A 19496-nucleotide genomic window follows, 5' to 3' on the forward strand; every position below is an offset into this window, starting at 1 on the left:
GTTGAAAATTAAGATAAGCTCTTGCAATGTAAGAAATAATATATTTTTATCTTATATCCAATCTTTCTAGTCCTCAATCGCTCAATAAAGATTAATTTAGACTTTTCATAGGGATTTTCAGGACATTTTTCCTTAATTATATTCAACTATCTTTTTTGATCGTTGGCATAAAGTAGTATGCAATGTAAGTTGTATGTCTTTTTTATTTATAAAGACATTTGTTCGAGTTCAATCAATATTTTTTTAATTTATCCCCCTCCTTTTTCTTCTTTTCTATCTTTGTTTCTATTTATTGTCTTCTTATATAGCTTGGGCGTACAAATATATGGACTTTTCTCATATAATCAATTGAAAATGAGTTTTATCCTTGAAATATTTTTAGGAGCTTATCTTGAACTGACAACGAAAAAAAGTGTTTTTGGGGAAAATCTTTTTTTTAAAATTAAAGTTAAGAATTTCAGCTACCAAATGTGATACTTTTAAACTTTTTGAATATATACGTCTCGAAGCTAAGAGCCTCAGCATAAAATGCACCTATTTTCATATTAAACAAAGAAAACTCGAGTTATAAGCATTATGAAGTTCAATCAACATTTTTTAATTTATCCCCCTCTACATATATTCTTCTTCTTTCTTTTTCTCTTTGTTTCTCTTTAGTTTCTTCTTTTCAAGTTGAGTCTTAAAAATACGGTGACTTTTCTTATAAGATAAACTGAAAATGATTTTTATCCTTAAAATATTTTTGTTTATCTCAAAATGACAACAATATAAAGCGTTTTAGGGGAAACTATTTAAAAAAAAAAATTGAAGTGAAGACTTTTAGCTGTCAAATGTGACACTTTCAAACTTTTTGAATATATTCGTCTTGAAGCTTTGCTCCTCTGAATAAAAAGAACCCATTTTACTCTTTAAACAAAGAAAACTTGAGTTATAATCATGATGCAGCCCTTTTAAAAATAGTTTTAGAATTTTTTATCATTTGGTTCTAAAATATAATAACATAATTTATCCTTATCTTCCTTTAGGAAGATCTTCGAAAGTTTAAAATAGTTTGAAATAAGAATAAACATTGAAGGATTTTAATATATTTTGTAACCGGTTCGAACAGTATTCCCTGTAGTAGGGGGTACCATAGTACTTCCTGTACGTTATCACAGAGTGGAAATCTCCTATCCGTTTTTTCCTTAGCATTTTGCTACTGAGCCATCTACCCCCTGAACCCTTTTTATCCAAATTATTGAGAATTAAACGATAGAAGGCCAAAGTCATAAATAAATGTTACGGTTATTAGGAGCGGTTGTTGGGCAAGGAAATGTCTTAGAGGCCACTTTCGTTAGAGAAGTTTAGTAATAATATTGAATAGTTAGTGTCTTTCAAGACACAAAAAAGGGATTTGAATAATTGAGTCTTGGAGGATCACTTTTCCATTGAGGTTTATAGAAAGATAAGTAATAGGCATTACTAATTAATTAAGTTAATAATGGTCGAAGATTAGGAGACCAATCAAATCTACACTCCATCCTCACCGCTTATTTAGAAAATAGAAATAAAAATTATATGTTAGCTTTATCTTAATCTTTGGGTCGCTCTCAGGATAGCCTAGAATCTGCCTGTTAATGTTGCTTCTACAGAGTCAAGCTTTTCCATGCACAAAACAAATAAAAAATAGGAAGATAATAGGATTTATTAAATATTGTTTGTAGCATGAATTAGATTGTAGGCTTTTCAGTTTATAAATATAATCATTATAAAGAAAAAATAATTTGCAGTATTTAGTAATGACACCATAAGTCTACTAGATCATTAATACCTACGACATTAAGTTAAATTTATAATTACGTTTGTATGGTTATTAAAAGATTGAATGTTTGATTGTATGGTTGCTATTTATTGTAACAGGTGATAAAATGCTAGAGAATAGATGGTTTGGAGATTAAATTTCAAAGAAGTTAAAGGACAAAGGTACTCCCTATCGTTTAAAATGATAGTAAGAGCCCTAGAACTAAGATACCATAGAGTTCCATACAGATGAGATTGTTAAATGTAAGGATTTAAAAAAATCTTTGAGAGTTTAAAAGAGTTTGATATAACAAAGGGCATGTAAGGATTCAAATAGATTAAGATATCAGTCGTAACAGAGCTCCTGTAGTAGAGGATACAATTGAGTTCTATTTAGATCAGTGAATGAATCGTTATCATCTTTTAAATTATATAGAATGTATTTAGTAAATACTGTAAGCTACTGAACCATCTTCAACACAGCAAAGAGATAGGCATTAAATTTTGAGTTCAAGGGCCCTTTTCAGTGTGGAGCCAAAGGAAAGAGAAAAATTAACAAATTGTATTTTAGTTGTATAAGATTGCACGATTCTTTATTTATTTTAATTTTCCTTTAATTGGTTAGATGGAGTTGCACTGATGAAGTTTATGCTTAATTAGTAAAATTATAGAATTAAATTTACTTTATCTAACCTAGGAATCTTTTGTGAAGTCCAAATACATTTCTCTACCTAATCACATTGAGTTTAAGAGAATAATTTCTCCCGAGTGTGTTGTCCATGAGCTACGTTGTTCTATTCCCTAGCACAAAACGCAATTCATATATTCAAAAAAAATGTTTTTTATGAAAATTGAATTAATTTTCCGTTCCTTTAATTTGTCACAAGGATCTTTTAATTCATCGTTGCAAATTTTTTCCTTTTAAATCTTTGTTGTTTTATTATTTAATCCATCTAAGAAAATCTTTTTTTTTTTTTAATATTCCTTTAATTGGTTAGATGGAGTTGCACTGATTAAGTATAAGTAAACATTATAGTATTACAATTACTCCATATAGCCTAGGAATCTTTTGGTGAAATCAATATATATATAGTATATTTCTTTTTCTAGGAATTATTGGGGCGCGAACATCAAGTTCAAGTGAATAACTCCCGAGCGTGCTGTCAAGGAGGTATGGCGATTCCATTCTTTCCCCTCTTATAATAAAATCGCTCGAGGAATATCTCCTAAAACTGTAGTACATAATTTATATAGATTATTTTTATAGCATTTCTCAACATTTGGAAAAATAAATAAATAAAAAGGACCCACAATTATCTGATACTGAGCCTATTACGCCCTCTTCTCCAATTTTTAAAGTAGTTTACATTTAATATTTATTTAAGAATATTCATTGCTTAGCAAGTATTATCTTATTTTTTTGTATATCACCATTAAAAAAAAGTACAAATTATTAATAAACCCATGTTTATTTGTATTTATAAATATGTATTTTTTGAAGTCGTTTAGCATGTAGCATCGGGAGTGTACAAAAGGTACTATCTATTTTTCGAAATTATATACTTAATAACAATAAATAAGTACATACATATTTAAAAATTATATACTTTCTTTTAATAATTTAAGCTTTCAATGTAATACATGTTTAGTTATAAATGCTAAGTATAACAGAAAAAAAACCCCAAATATGTATGATGTTATAATCAAAATTAGGATCTTAAGCTTTTATCCCTTCATAGTTAGTCAATAACTATTGGTCAATAAATAGAAAATTCACAAAATGCAAGGAGATTTAAACATGTGTTATATTGATATTAATAAGATACTTAAAGCATTAAGCCATCTATTTAATATTTCTATGGAATTAGCTTGGCTTTTGGCGACTGGAGGAGCTGATTCCGGATAAGACGAAATAAATTTATTTTCGATCAATGATTATCAAACTGTGGTATGCGTTCCATTGATGATAATAAGCGAGCTCTCTTTAGTGGTACATGAAAAAGTAGTGACACAAATTGGTAACATTTTGGGCAGGTTTAAAAAAAAAGAAACTAAACAAACAACATGTTAATACTGAAAATTTGAAAAAATGTTTTAGAGGACAGGAGCTTGGTATCATGATGTTTCATTATATCAGCTATCAGCAACTGTGACGAGAGGAGAGGGGCAGAAGGAAATAAAAAAGGACATATGCAAGAATGAATCTTACGTCGAACCTAAATTCTACTTGGAGTCCAACAAGGACTTACACTAGTAACTCTCCAACAAATACACAGGGAAACTCTTCGTTTATTATGAGCCCACGAAAGTATTTAATTCGGTTTTGTATGCATCAATGGTATGTAGTTTAAAACAAAGTTCAGTCCTCAGGAGTTCCATAATAATTATAGTAGCGTAGGGAAAGAAATTCATTCTTCAGGTTGTCAACTTCAAAACGAATCTAAAAAAATTAACCGATTACCAGCACTATGAATGAATGTCACAAATAGGTTTTTCCTGCCCTGAAGGACTCAAGGGAAGGAGCGGACATTCAGCCGAAAAAAAACATGTTTCTTATCATTCTTGTTCCTGATTGGCGTAAAATTGTCAACTGTTATATATTCCTTGAATGTGTTTTATTTAGTGTACATGACACTTAATTTAATTATCCAAATATTCAAATACATTTTTCATAATATAGTGCAGTATATTGTAAAAATCAATCAATAATGCATAAAAAAGTCTTTAGGGTTCTCGTCCATGAAAATGTTTTGCTTTCTGAAAGACATAAATTAAAGACAAGGTGATTGTGAATCAATAATATCAAACGTTGGAATCTAACCAACTTGATTACTGATCCAATTTATTTATAATTAATGAAAATAATAATATCTCCAGATATGTTTTTAAAAAAATAATAATAATGAGGTCACCTTGACAATTTGTATAATGTTTGGGAGGAGAGTAGCTTAGCTGTCATCATGTAAGATTACATTTGCAGCGATCAGCCTTGAAATGAACGAAGTAAAGGACTTATACCTATAACTTCATATTTTCATTCAATATTGATTACTTAATATTTTTAAGTTATATGTTTTCTCTTCGAGAATATATGAATAATAACAGCAGATTAGAAAAATAAAATAACATAAATTTAGGTAGCAATTACAAAAAAGTAGGCCTTCCTTTAGTATAGTATTATTTTCATTTATGATTATATCAGTTAGTGCAATAAGTAGAAGATGAAGAATAGCTATTAACTATTTTTTTTGCAAAATTAGTGCTGAAAAGTTTTTGCAATTTTCTTCGTGAATTTCGAATTGGGAATTTTTTGAAGTAAATAAAATGCACTTCTCATCTAGACAATTTTATGTATATATGTTATTTGAAGTTTATAACATATTTTTTTATATTCATAGTACTATTTCTAAGTTTCTAGAGGCAATAAGAGTACTTTTTTTTTGGGGGGGGGGATTAATGGCTAAGTAAGGTAAATACCTTACTTAATCGGATTGATATAATCTAATCTGAATAATCGAAGAGAATGAGAATTATTAGGATCTTTTTTAACAAAAATGAAACATTCATATTATAATTATTAGTATATGTAGAATAAAGAAGTATTTTCTAAATACTTTCTTAATTTTCTTAATTAATTTAACCATTTTCGAATTGATTTTCCTCCCTCGCCTTAGCCTGAGCAAAAAATCCAATTAAGGAAAAATGATACTCTACCGAGTATTTATTTTAGTAATTATTCTTTTATTTGTTAGGAGAGAAAATATAATCATATAACAAAGGACGAAAAGTAACACTGAAAATTTGTTACAAAATTATAACGTACAAGTTCTTGATGGACTCGGAGTATAATTAAAGATCAAGAACAGAGTAAATCATGATTATATCATTGCTAGATATTCTTTCATCTCATAGCTGCTTGCAGCTAAGCTAATAAAATGTTCAGCTAAAAACAGCTATACTGCTCTGTTCCCAAACATTCTACAAATAAATCTACTTCCAATTGACAAGGTGACCAGACAAATTTTCTGTTTTTTTTTTGCATTTCATGATATGTTTTACTTGAGAAAAACTCGGAGCAAATGAACATTTAAAACACGCAACCTTTTTAGTATTGAAATATTTGTGTTATCCGTTCTTTTATTTTGCTTAAAATACATACATCTATACAATAAGGAAATATGCTTTCATTACTTTATTCTTTTCACATGTAGATTTCAAATAGAGATCCTATACTTAGAATATAGGTATGGTGTATGTACGTAACTTTTCCTATAATTTAGTATAATGTATCAAATTTTCTAAGCAGAAAAAAGCTGAATATCCAGAGGAAAAGTTTCATTCATATCTTGACATACATATAGTTACATAGACTTTAGTATTTCTACATCTGAGGAAAGTGTAAGTCGGTAGGTATATTTATTGTACAGCACCTATTTATTTGGAGTTTAATAAAATAAAAGTTATCCTACTTATTGATCATTTTTAGTTTTCATATAATAAATGTACTCGACTGATACAAGGCGTGTCGTAAATCACAATTTTGTTATTTAAAATTGTTCGAATAGACAATGTTTTTTGTCAAAAAATGAATGTATAGTGGTGAAAATCGTGATTGAGCATTCGTGTGTACTCATAAAAGACGAAAAGATTTGTTACACAGTTATAATATTCAGTCCCTATTGGACTGAAAGTAAAATTGGGGATTGGCATCGGAATCATACTTAGCAATGCCTTTATTTATTTCCCTCTATTCCTTCCTCCCTTATCCCTAGATTGTAGTTGGTCTCCCCATATCATTTTTCAAATTGTGAGGGTTATCATGTTGATGATATATCTATTTTTTTAAACATGCCTATTATACTCACTATTTACATAACTAGATATGAAAGACCGTAGCTCAATAGAAATCAATAACAAGTTTTCCTTTTCATAAGAGTTTGAATTTTTTTTAAATTATTGATCAAGTACTTGCAAGTATATTTCAGGGTTTGTTTTTTATTTAAATCAAAATTGAGGTCAAAACATATTTCAAATATTCTACTTTTGACTTTCTTTTTGGATTTCTGAAACTTCCAAATAGTCAAGTACCGAATTTCAAAAGATAAGCTCTTTTGGATCCAAAAATATACAAGCAACGGTAGCGTCCGGTAAAAAAACATCAAAGCAAGGGTGAAAATTTCGGTCCAAAAAAGTACTGGGACTAAATGCACGACTAAAAACTATATTCTAAAATTTAGTACACTTGTTTTACTCATGAGTTCGAATTTGTGTGCCAAAAATTATTCAAATCTGAAGGGGTCGGATTAAAGTGCCTTGTCCATTTGACACAGAAATAACCTGAATAAACCTAAATCAGTTGGCAGTAAGTCAACTCTTCCCCGCCATGGAATTGTTCTTATTCAAAAATTGTAAAAAATTGTTCAGATCAGCAAAACAGGAGCTAATTTAAATTCAACCAATTAACAACGTTCAAAACTTATTTATAAGGAAAAAGAAGGAGAAAACTCGACTCTTTTTAATAATATACAATGCCAATTATAACTAGCATGAAGTTACCTTAAAATAATCACTGAACACTATGTTTTGTTGTCATCTGTAGATGTTTCTACTTCTTTTTCTTCTATCAGTGTTCTGAACGTTCAGTGAGCAAATTCAAGAAAAATTTTAAAGGAATGAACAATTCTCGTATAATTATAAAATAATAATTTTGTAGTTGTGAAAAAGTGCTTAGTCATGTACAGTTTTAGTATCTTTTTTTTTTTCTTTTTTTTTTTTTGATGAAAATGTTGTAATATGCAATAGAAGTAACGAAGTGCTAGCTTTTAGGAAAAAACAAAGATCCAATAAATATATAATAATTTAGAGTGGGTAATAATAAAATTATAAAAGGTTATCTACCATTTTTTTTTGTGTTTAATGTTTATTTCTGTTTTGACAGTCGAGGTTGTGTTTTGATAAAAATGTTTGAAGGAATGCACTTTTTTTATGTCCAAGTGGACTACCTTATCAAATATGCATGTACACGTATAATAATTTAATTCTAAGAACTTTGCATATTATGATTTTCAACCTTCAACAATGATTATTTTCAATGTAAAGAGGTTCTGAGATTTAAAATATGTGTTGTTTGTAGGAGAGAAAATGCCGTGATAAATTAAATTTTTAATGCAGAACAATTACTGACGTTGCAATTCCTCTCTTCCAAACAAAATAATTTTACATTACAATAGCTTTATATTTTGAAAAGGATAATTGTTAAAGTTTGAATATTATAGTATGCATATTTCTTAGAAATAAATTGCGTGCATGTGCATAATAGATATGGTAACAAACCCTAAGTCTTTGTTGAACTCAGAAAATAATTGAAGATCTAAATTTCTGCCCATGTTTAAGCTAGATACAGGGTATATATAAATAAATAATATATTCAAATATATACAAATTTTCTGAAAAAATAAACGCTAAAAAAGTGCACCCCCTTTAGTAGAAAAAATTATAAGAATAATAATAAATTGATGGATGGATTTGAAATATTCTAGTATGAAATATGAAAAAGCAAACATGTACAATGTTCATACCCCGGTTTTTTTTTTTTACTATTCTTTGTAACTGAACACAAAAATATATTTTGTACTATGTGAGCTTATATTCAATTGCATTCAAATTACTATGATTTAGACAAATTGCCCGGAAAAACATTTTGTTGGGATATAGCGAGTCATAACTCATGGGATGAAAAGTTCCAAATTTAACTAAGATTTTTTTTCCGTTCAATATTGGCTTAATTCATGAATATAATATCCATCAAGAGCAACACACCATTCCATCGCTGCGTCATCTTGTGAAACAGCACTTTTTACTTCTTCAAATGGGGTCGTTTTTTTGTGGTTTCGTCCTTTAAACGCTCTAATACCGCTATATAATATACTCCTTTCTTAAGTTAGTCTATGAATACTACTATGTGCATCCAAAATACCAAAGGCATAACCTCTCCAGCTTAATGTTGTATTTTCGGAGATTTGAACGAGATTTATCAGCCTAAACGCTATTATTTCCCATCAAGAAGTAGTGTAAAATTAAAACACTAAATTGCTTTTGATCTATTGTTGTGGAAATAACAAAAGTAGCGTCACACTAGACACAATAAATAACAAACTAAAGAACATGAAAACGAGGTGAATTTACCCCTTTCGCATCAACGGGACACTGGTATCACGTATTGCATTATTTTTCATTATATTAAAGGACATTTTTAAATTATTAGAAAGAGTAATTAATAGTAAATCCCTTTATTTATAAAAAAATTTTATCATAGGATTTATATTCGTCCTAAATAAGTCTTCAAACTATGTCATTTTTTGGAATTCCATAAAATAGCATTCTACTTATAAGCTTTTCATGTATGGATAATTAAAATTCTTTATTGATTGTTTAATATTTGTATAGTAAAAGGAGTAATTGTTGATTTGCCATGTTTTGACGAAAAATGGAAATGTTATGGTAATTTAAAATTGTTGGAACACTGGTGGCCCCTTGGGGTTGAAGGGTAATTTTTTTCTCTTTTTATTAAATTTTAAAATTTGTCTAGGAAGAGATATATATCTTTGATTTTTGTTCTCTTAGAGTATTCTTATTGAAGTACTCTTTATTTGTAGCCAAATTAACAAGTAATACATGTACATACAAATATTTTTATAAATACTTTATTATTGAATGTAAAGTTATCATAAATGGAGAAAATAAACATAGAATAAGTTATTTTAACCTTTTAGCAGCATTATTATAACCAAATTTATAGAATTTTTGACGAAGCATCAGTGTTCATGAAGAAAACATTGACAATTCATTATATGATAGCATAATACTTAAGTTATAGCAGATGAAGTGTTTACCGTAGAAACGAATGCATAAGATGATTAATTTACTCCTGAAGCCAACGTTCACGTTGTTATTATGGTACTTTGAAATTCTCACTTTCATGATAATCTGAAAGATGATTAGAGTGATAAAACATACAAATTCAGACCACTAAATTGTCTATCTGAACGGAAGGCTCACAAAAATTTTCTCTTATAATTGTAAAGATCTACCACAAAGGCATGGGGTTGTCGGTCTCATAGATAGAAGAAATGCTCCATAACACTATGATTCAGTCATCAACACAATATTATCTAAGAATCTTCTTCGATTTTTTAAATATAGTATGCTATCTCGTTTATAGCATTAAATATTCAAATAAATTATCGCTTTTTAAATTCAAAGTTGTAATTGAAAAAAGTCCGATAAAATATTATGAGGGGCGTAAGAGGGCAACCCAATCGTCTTGACCATCAAAAAAAGATGTATCTGTTTGAATGGACAATCATAGTGGACATTTACTGGAGTTTGACAAAAAAAGAAAAAAATCTGCTCAGTGTGCAAACAGAAATATAGAAAATTGAGCTTTGGCCATTTTTATGGCATGTAATCTAAAGATTACATGCCATAACTTATACTTAATTAGATATAGAAACTGCGTTGTTATGTTTCACATGTAAAGCAGTTATTATATATTTTAATCAATTTTTTATAGCAGAATTATTATTTAATTGAATTATCAATAAAAATTATACCAAAATAATTAAAAAATGTTAAGAATTCAACTCCATAGCGTAACTCTAGTATTTTCTTTATACATAATAAAAAATTACTGTTCACACCCAGAAGGACAACAGTGTCCCATCCAATTCTGGTGAACCTATTCAAGTTATTAAAAAATTAATTATAATTAGTTCCAATATAATCAAAGCGATCAAGAATTGACTATTTTTATTTTTGATTTGCTTTTCAATTCCTTGTGGGTCTGAAAGGGTTAAAAAAAATAACGCAATCTATGATAGAAGACTGAATACTTATCAGCCCATGTGCTATACATATAGAAAGTAGGGCATATTTGAACGGCGTTTTTGTAGTTATATGTCACCGCAAAGGCATAAATTGACCTATAACATAGTTTTATACTTTTCTAGTTGTTCTGTATTCATTTGACTGTATAAATAGAATTGGCAGGGTTTTTTGCTTTGTGTATTAACTCTAGCATGTTAAAATAAACTCTACATACTTTTGTTAAAGATTTCAAGAAAATTATAGAAGAAAGCATTCTTTTTTTAAATTTTCCACAGAAAAAAAAAATATATATATGCTATATTTTTAGTTCAAAAGACTCTCAATACTTTTACGCTTCCTAAAAATATAACCATTCAAATTTAAATAAATAAAAACTATTCAACCAAGTTATAATGTCAGGGAAATATAATCTTTATTTCCACACCCTTGGTATAGATATATTTGTATTTATTTATAGTGAAGAATGATAAGGTTACTAATACTGTATGACATGACACTTTTCCATAGTCAAAATATGTAAATATTATAGGGAATTGTTCACAACAGCTTAACAAGAGCTAATTCAAATTCAATCAATCAAAAATGTTCAAAACTTTGGTAACGAGAAAAAAAGAGAAAAATCAATTGCCTACAAGAATATACAATACCAATTACAACTAGTTTGACGTTACCTAAAAAAAAGCACTAAACACTGTGTTTCGCTGTTATCTGCAGATTTTTTTTTCTTTTGACTCTTTAGAGGTTCTGAACGTTGAGAGAGCATATTGAAAGTCGATGCTGTGAAACTGTAAACAATTCCCTTATCAATCATAAAAATAATTGCATTGTTGTGAATAGTATATATGCGATACATCTGCAAAAAGTTTACCATTATTCATGAGACCAATTATGACTCATAACCTACAATAACATTGTATTATCATTTCTATTCTGTTATACAAAGTGTAGTTACATAACTTTTTTTCTATAAAAGGCAGTACAACCATTTTTATATATGTAGAACAGTTTTGTTTTTGTTTTATAACAATAGTATATATTTAAAGTATTGTTTTACATAGTTCTTAGAATAATATCAGATAGGTCAGATGCTCCATTGTCCATACACTGAATAACCCAAACTTTGGCATTTTAAAACAGGTGAATTTTAATTTTTTTGTATCTATTTAAATAACTTTTTATTGAAGTTTCAGTTGTAGACGAACAGTTATTTTATACAAAAAGTTTCAACATTTAATTAATGGCATGTCTAACTGTGTAGTTGTGGATTATTCAAAAATTAGTAATTAGTGATAAACAAAAATCTTGAAAATGTTGGTTTTCCTGAAGAAACCCAGTATCAATGACCTAATTTAAGCTAAAAGATAATCTATTATCTAATGGAGGTTGTAAACATTCTAAATTGTTCGGCCTAGTTCTTCTGTAAGGTCAGGAGGCTCATTAATAGTAGTGAAAGCCTTTCCATGAAGTTGATGACGCAACAAGTTTGTCACTAAAGTCTTCTTAATATATTTGTCTTTTGAAATTGAAGCCTCATCAACCACCAGAAAGAGCTTGCTGGTCAAGGAACTCAATGTCAGCGAAAGGACTATCAGTAATGCCATTCAGAAGCTTGGTGTCTGTTCTTATGTCTGTAAATGGCGTAAGGCCATAACAAATGAAGCATAGTGAAAGGAAAACCTCAAAAATTTACAACCTCTAATCTTGTAGCCCTTCTAATCACTAAATTGCTCGCCGCCACGGACTATGGAACAAGGGTTTTCATGGAAAGCAAGGGTTACAGAGCTCCCCGCTGCAATATTGATTCCTTAAAAGCCTCCGTTGAGAAGGAGTGGGGTGATATGTGTCATAATTGTGCTATCAGGGTGTATAAGGTCTTCAATTCAAGATTGAAGACTATGGTGGCCACGGAAGAAGGAAATTTTGAGAAATAATTTAAAATATAAGGTAAAATGATAATAAAAAATGCTCCAGAAACAATATACATAGTTCATGTAAAATCATACAACAAAAGTGGTACAATTTCGATACGCACACTATACCCACTTTTTCTCGTTACAGCGTCTAATAATAAAATAAAAGCCATGTTCTTGCTGAGAAATCTAAAGTTTTGTTATTTTTATGAACTCTAATATACATATATATAATACCCTACATTTGAGAGCGTACTTTATTTTTCATTTATTAGAATCCCTAAAATATCTTTTGTATTTTGTTCATTAGTTATACTTTGGTTTGTGGGATACACTGGAACAACCCACGAGGATTAGTTATATTAAGTCATTTTACAATTACTACTTTGACACTCCTTCAAAAAGATAATTGTTTGCTCATTAATTTAATTAACATATAATACATTTTGGAAACACTAATGTAACTAACGATTTCCAAAGTTTCTTTCTTTTGATAATTCACTTTTAAAAAAAAATCTATTATTTCCATAAAATCTCCTATTTTTAAAAAGGAAGGAGCTCTTATTGAATTTATATTAATTTATGTATTTCTACATTGGCAAGAATTTAATATGTTTATTTACGTGTTTCTTAATTTATATTTGAACAAATATTTGATGACGTAGGAGGAGCGATATTATACTCAATATAATATAGTCTACACTTTTTTAAGAAAATGTTGATTTTCTTAAGTAAAAAAGAATATAAGGGTTGATGATATTCCTCGCTCGTTACACTAGACAAAGGAACTGGCTAAGAACAAAAATAAAACAAAATATCTTGTCCTCCTCGATGTACAAAAGGCCTTCGACTCCCTAAACCACAAATTTATTTTTGTGAATTAGGTAAGTAAGACTTTTCCATGGGTTTTTATCAAAATGGTTGCCATACTCTCTAGAATCCATCCTCTAAAATAGCCTCCATGTACGACCATAAAAGATCCTATAATAGTGCAGGGATACAAACAGGGCTACCCTATTTCTCCAACACTTTTTTTAAAATAAAGGTCAATGGTAATAGCGCCCTACTCAACATGAATTATTCATAATCTGATTCTCCTATATACAGACGATTTGCCAGTATTTTTCGCAAGTAAAGTTTGAAAAAAAATATTTCTTCTATTGCTGCAACGATGAAAGGCCTAAATCAATTCACATAAAACTCAGGTAAATAAGGTAATGATAGCCAAACTGTTGTTTTCACCACTATCGAAGGTCTATTATAGAGGTATTTCACATGCTTTAAATATGAGAAAAATACTATGCTTCTTAGAATTCTGATCTCATCTTAAGATTCAAACTGTGGAATTGCTAAGAAACCCCAATAAATTATAAATTAGGCTTCACAGCTTTTACACAATAAGCCCATTAAGTATTTAAAACTCACGGCATAATTCCGATACGGAAAATTTGGTTATTCCCCGAGTAGTATATCCTCTAAGGTTTACTCCTTACACAAAGATGAACCACAGTTTACTCAACTTCAGTTTTTATGCCACAATAAAAATAGTTATATGTCAAATAATTGTCTATTTACACCTTTATCGGAGATTTGAGTGTAAGCTTTAAGAATATTAAAGCGACCTAGAAAATACAAGATCATATTATTGTGTATATTACAAATTGGGCGTCAGAAGTTGAGGCAAAGCAACGACTTCTATGAATCAAAGTTAAAGAATAGTTTTAAAAGGTTCACTAGACACAAATTTAACAAAAACGGTTTATGGGACCACAAGAACTGTTTGATACCACTGTTAAGTGAAGGAAAATGAATGGATCATGGAATTCTTCTGTTGGATCATAACTCCCTAAACCCATTCATGCCGACTGGGAACGTATGTGCCTACTGTAGATAAACAGTCATTTTTACCCAACCAAAAAATATTTAACTATAATGACATATTAGTAAGTTCCATACAAGTTTTGTATGTTTTCGATACAAGGTATAAACATATGCAGTTTGTAGCTTATGAGTAGTAGCCAGATAAAATAGGGTAAGTGAGGAGTGGAGAAATATAGCGCAATCCTACAGAACTGCAGGGTTTATTTTTACTAAACAAGCAGGAATATACATATATATCATCCTTGTAAATAATTTCATGGATGAATAACAATTTTATATTTTTGGTTTAACTTTATTTGATATTTTCCGATTATTTCATCATTTGTAGGCATAAATATAAAGGTTGGGAACAAATTTGTATCTACAATAAATACATTTTCGATTAACAAATAGTAGCCTATAGACTAAGGATAAGATAAAAAAAAATGGTGTTTGCCTTCAGTATCAATGCATAAGCCTTCAATATTTGACGTTTCAGTAGACTAAATAACCTTAATATCAGCTTTATGAATATTACTATAAATTTAGTTGTTATAGTTGTTATAACATACATTTATAATATAATATATAGGATATTTTTCTAGATGAAATTCACTATTATGTAGTAAGCTCGAAATTTTTTTGTCTTATTATCGAGTGGGAGCATATATGCCCGGGAAGTATTTCTTTAGTTTAAGTTTTGAAATTTCATTGTTTTAAATGTGTTTTATAACAAATATGCGACAAAAAAAATGGCAATTTACTCAAGTTTTCATGTAGATAATTCTCGCATCAATAGTTAATCTCTAAAATATAACCCAGGGTTATATACAAAGGTTGTTCTATTTTCCAACCTGCAGTTTACTTCTGTTGGCCAAATACATAAAGAGTCTTTGAAGAAGTGATCCAATACTTTTCTACAATTTAACAGAATTATTAAGATTATAAAAAATTTAACAAAATACTTCCTACGTTCTGTAACTACCTTTTATATTTCTTTGGACACCCTGCCGTTGAAGCACGTTTTTAATTCTATCAATGAAAGCTTTATAAGGGAGACTACAGCAACCTTAGTCAAGAGGAATATCCAACATCTTGAATTCCCGGATAATGATGAAAGGTTCAAGGAAACTCTTTACAAGTTGAACAAATAAATGTTTCAGCTAATAGATGGAGACTGTTGCGTTATTCTCCAATAAATATTTGAAAGAGAAAGAGATAGAAAATTATTTCTTCTTAGGGCAAAAATGTTCAAAATTGGAGACACACTATTCCTGGACGATATTTGCAATAAGAGCATGTGGATCTTATTGGTAGCCGATAGAGGTCTTCTAAAACTTTACTTGGACCAATGGAAGTACTTTACTTTTTAAAAAGTCAATGCATGAGTCCAGAATAAATGAAAGGGATTTTTTCTTCCCATGTGATGCAAATGTACTCAACACAATAATTAATGCTGTTTTTTTTGTTATGGCACACGTTCCTATTCCTATAAAGATGCTAGAAGGAGCCTTGTCCAAGATTTAGAGTCCACTGAACTGAAAGTTTCACTAATTTAGTATAATTTTCTGTGTAATATCAAGGATTACTAAAGAGAATCACTGGTGACATAATTGAGACAACTGTTGACTACTTTCTTTATATTCAATTTATTCATTATTTTTTTACTTGCATTTTTTGTTATTTTTTTCGCTTTTATAACGTCCCAGATAATAATGAGAAATTAAGTAAAAGGACTACAGATGAAAATGACTTAATTACGTATCAATTCCTTTTCTCTAGTAGTTGCTGGTAGTACATATATACCAGGGTCTCACATTTCCCTGGAAATGGTCTTTGAACAGGATCTGGTAAACAAATCCTGGGAATTATTGGGATCCCGTTAGTAAATAAAAAAAAATAAAGTATTTCCTTTTAAAATTGAACGGGAAATCAAATATTTTAATCTAGTTGTAGTATTAATGAGATTAAGTTAAATAATTGAAATTAAGATAATTTTGTAATTTAGTTGTTTTGTAGTCTTGTTGATAAAAAAGAATATAACTATTTATTGTCTCTAAAAGATGGTTCGATTAATACAAATTATTTACAAATCTATGAACAAAACTAAAAAATTGTAATATTTTATAATTATAAATGTGTTTCAATAAAATAACTAATTTTATTTCATATTTCTTTGATGACTATAGATATTATACGAATTTATCTCAGATGGTAATGGTCTGATTTATAAAAATCTTAACTTTATCTATGTAATATTACTTTAAAAATGAAAGCTTGTTTTTTTATTTTTTGTGAGCAAATGAATTTTATAAATAAGATCATTATTCTACATAGTGGATGAGTAAACTAAAAAATAAAAGGTAGTGTGACATTTTGTAGCTTGGGGCCGAAACATAGTTATTTACAGAGCCCTGTATATGAGTAACATATTTTATATTATATGATACAATAGTGCAATATTTTAATGCAAGGTGGCACCACTTTCTACCTCTTTGTGTACAAAATGAATATAAGTACACATCCCTCATGCCCTATTACATGAACTTCTTACTTGAAGATTATTTAAGAATTAAAATGTTCTAACAATAAAGCTAATCATTATTATTAAATATTAAGTATAATACACATAAATTTGGTGAAGTATAATATTTAGAAACCAAAGGAGAGAGCACGACATTCATGGATTAAAGTGGGTAGATAACAAGAAGGTTTATGTTACGTTTTTCTTCTTTTTCTGGATCAAAAGGCTTAGAAGTTCTTTGTTTACAAATGTTGAAGTGTTCTTCTATCATCATTGAAGAATTAAAATGTTTACCAAATAGGCAAATCAATATAATTCAGTAAGTTAGAATACACGTATTTATACCTACTTTGTTTAATAACTTCAAACCATTCTTCAATTACTTGAGATGCCAAGCAAGGACTCTAATCTTGTTGATACCAGATGTTTGTCCTCTGGCAGAATAAGTTTGTTTTTATTTTTATCCCGTAAATAACTCTGTGGACCCGTTATAGTGATTAATTTTAAAGATGCCATTAAAAAATTGGTTACTAAAAATCCTAGTTTGATCCATTTTAACTAGGTTTGGAAGGTGTCCTTGTCACATTTTTCTTCTTTCAATAATTATCAAAGGGTGTTTGATTCTTTAATGGCTTTACCACTTTATACATATTTTTAAAAGATGTGTAGGTTTTTTATTGTTAGATGTTGAAAATTTCAAAAAAGTCAAAGCTATCAACTTCAAAACATTTAAGATAAAAAATTAAGGGCATTTTAGATTTTTATTTTCTTATCAAAAATTTAAAGTGTGGGTTGACTATTTTATTGCTTTTCAATGATTTATTATACTTGCCGATCATGACTTTTAGTATCACTAATCAAAAATTTATCAAAATACTAATTTCTTTATCTTTAAGACGTCAGAACTTAGTGTTATATTGAGTTATGGATTCTACTTTGAAGTAGAATGACTATCAATCATACCATATATCATATTCGATAAAATCAATTTTTTCGTGAAAAAAAAGGTATTTGATCAAGATTTGATACTTAAAAATTAAAGAAATGAGTAAAAGATACCTACTTGATAAAGTAGATGAATTTTGTTATATTGTTATTTTTTTTTTAGTTTAATTTTGCAAACAGTCTTCAGAAAACCATGAGCAAAAAATAGTCTAGATGCAAAGTGTTTTTGCCCCCCTTCCCCCTTCACTTCAGTGTTTCTTCCTACCGCAGATTAAGAACTATTGGTCTAGTATATAAGTTGGAATTATATATTATGAAGAGTCTCCAGTTAAGTCAAATTTATTTTTGAGTTCATTTTTTTTTTCAAATGTGAAAACCTACCTTATTCCTGGAATCGAAACGCAATTGATTGTACAGTGTACATATGCACAGTGTTCGGAAGCAAAACGTGGACTGATTTTAGAAAAAAATCAATAATTTTATTTTTTGATAAATAATTTTGAATTTTTTTTAACAAAACTGTGAGAACAACCTTTTTAAACATGTTCACTCAATATGACCAGCCTCAGCAGCAATCTCAGCCTCCACACGGCTGCCAAAACCCTCGCAGGAGTTAATGATGAACTTCTCGGACAAGTTGTTCCACTCCTTCACAATGTCGGTCTTCCGGGAGTCTGCATTCGGGTTAGATGTCCGGTATGTTTCCCTCTCCAATGTGCCCCACACATCAAAGTCCAACGGGTTCAAATCCGGCAAAGATGATGGTCACATGTTCCACTTACAAAAACCAGCCATGTTGTCGGCGCAGAACTTCTGGCATTTGGCCAATTTGAAAGTACCTTCCCTACAATGACGTTTTATTAGATCAAATATAAGCAGCTATAAGATAAATAATTAAATAAAATCCAGATCTGTATCTACCAAGGATAAAAACAGTAGTTACTCCAATATCAATCCTCAATGAAACACTGAGCCCAAGAAGAACCTATATTTATAACTCCTCAAAAAATAATCAATGTTTCTCTCCGTCAGTCATTAGCCCACAGTTGCAGTTCATGTATATTTAAATGCCATCTCCTCAAGAATTAAAGAATAGTGACGAAGTCATTGGAAAATAAAAGTCCAAAAAATAAGTTTTTAATGGTAAAAGACTATATTGTATAAAATTAAGTTTGTTATTTCGGTTACAGCAACCATCATTTAATTAATTTAATTTAATAGTTCACAAAAAAAGTAAAAAAGAAGACAAACATATCCATTTCAAAAGTTTAATTATCTCTCCTCAATTTATACACGAATGTAAAAATCTTGATTAGAAATAGAAAAATTCTGCACGAAAATAATGATGCTCCAAACTAATGTAAATATTGATTTATATAGTCATGCAAATATATTTAAATTGTTTATCCTATAGATCAAGGCAAAATCAGAAGAAGTGTATAAAGCTAAAAATATCATGAGATGCTGATGTCATGAAGGTAATAGCGGGAGTATCCTTCATTGTTCGAACATATTAGACGTCAATAAACTACTCTAATAATATAGATATGTAATCCCATTTTCTTTTTCAATATGACGTGCTAGGCTTAGGC

General features: G+C 29.2%; 1 protein-coding gene across 2 annotated transcripts in view; it reads right to left on the bottom strand.

Moving 5' to 3' along the window:
• The window catches only part of LOC121115278 (uncharacterized), a 467901-nt gene that overhangs the window by 378602 nt on the left and 69803 nt on the right, over positions 1-19496 (bottom strand). The gene's annotated exons all lie outside the window — the stretch shown is intronic.

Source organism: Lepeophtheirus salmonis, chromosome 1 (genome assembly GCF_016086655.4).
Source record: "Lepeophtheirus salmonis chromosome 1, UVic_Lsal_1.4, whole genome shotgun sequence".
Lineage (NCBI taxonomy): Eukaryota > Metazoa > Arthropoda > Copepoda > Siphonostomatoida > Caligidae > Lepeophtheirus > Lepeophtheirus salmonis.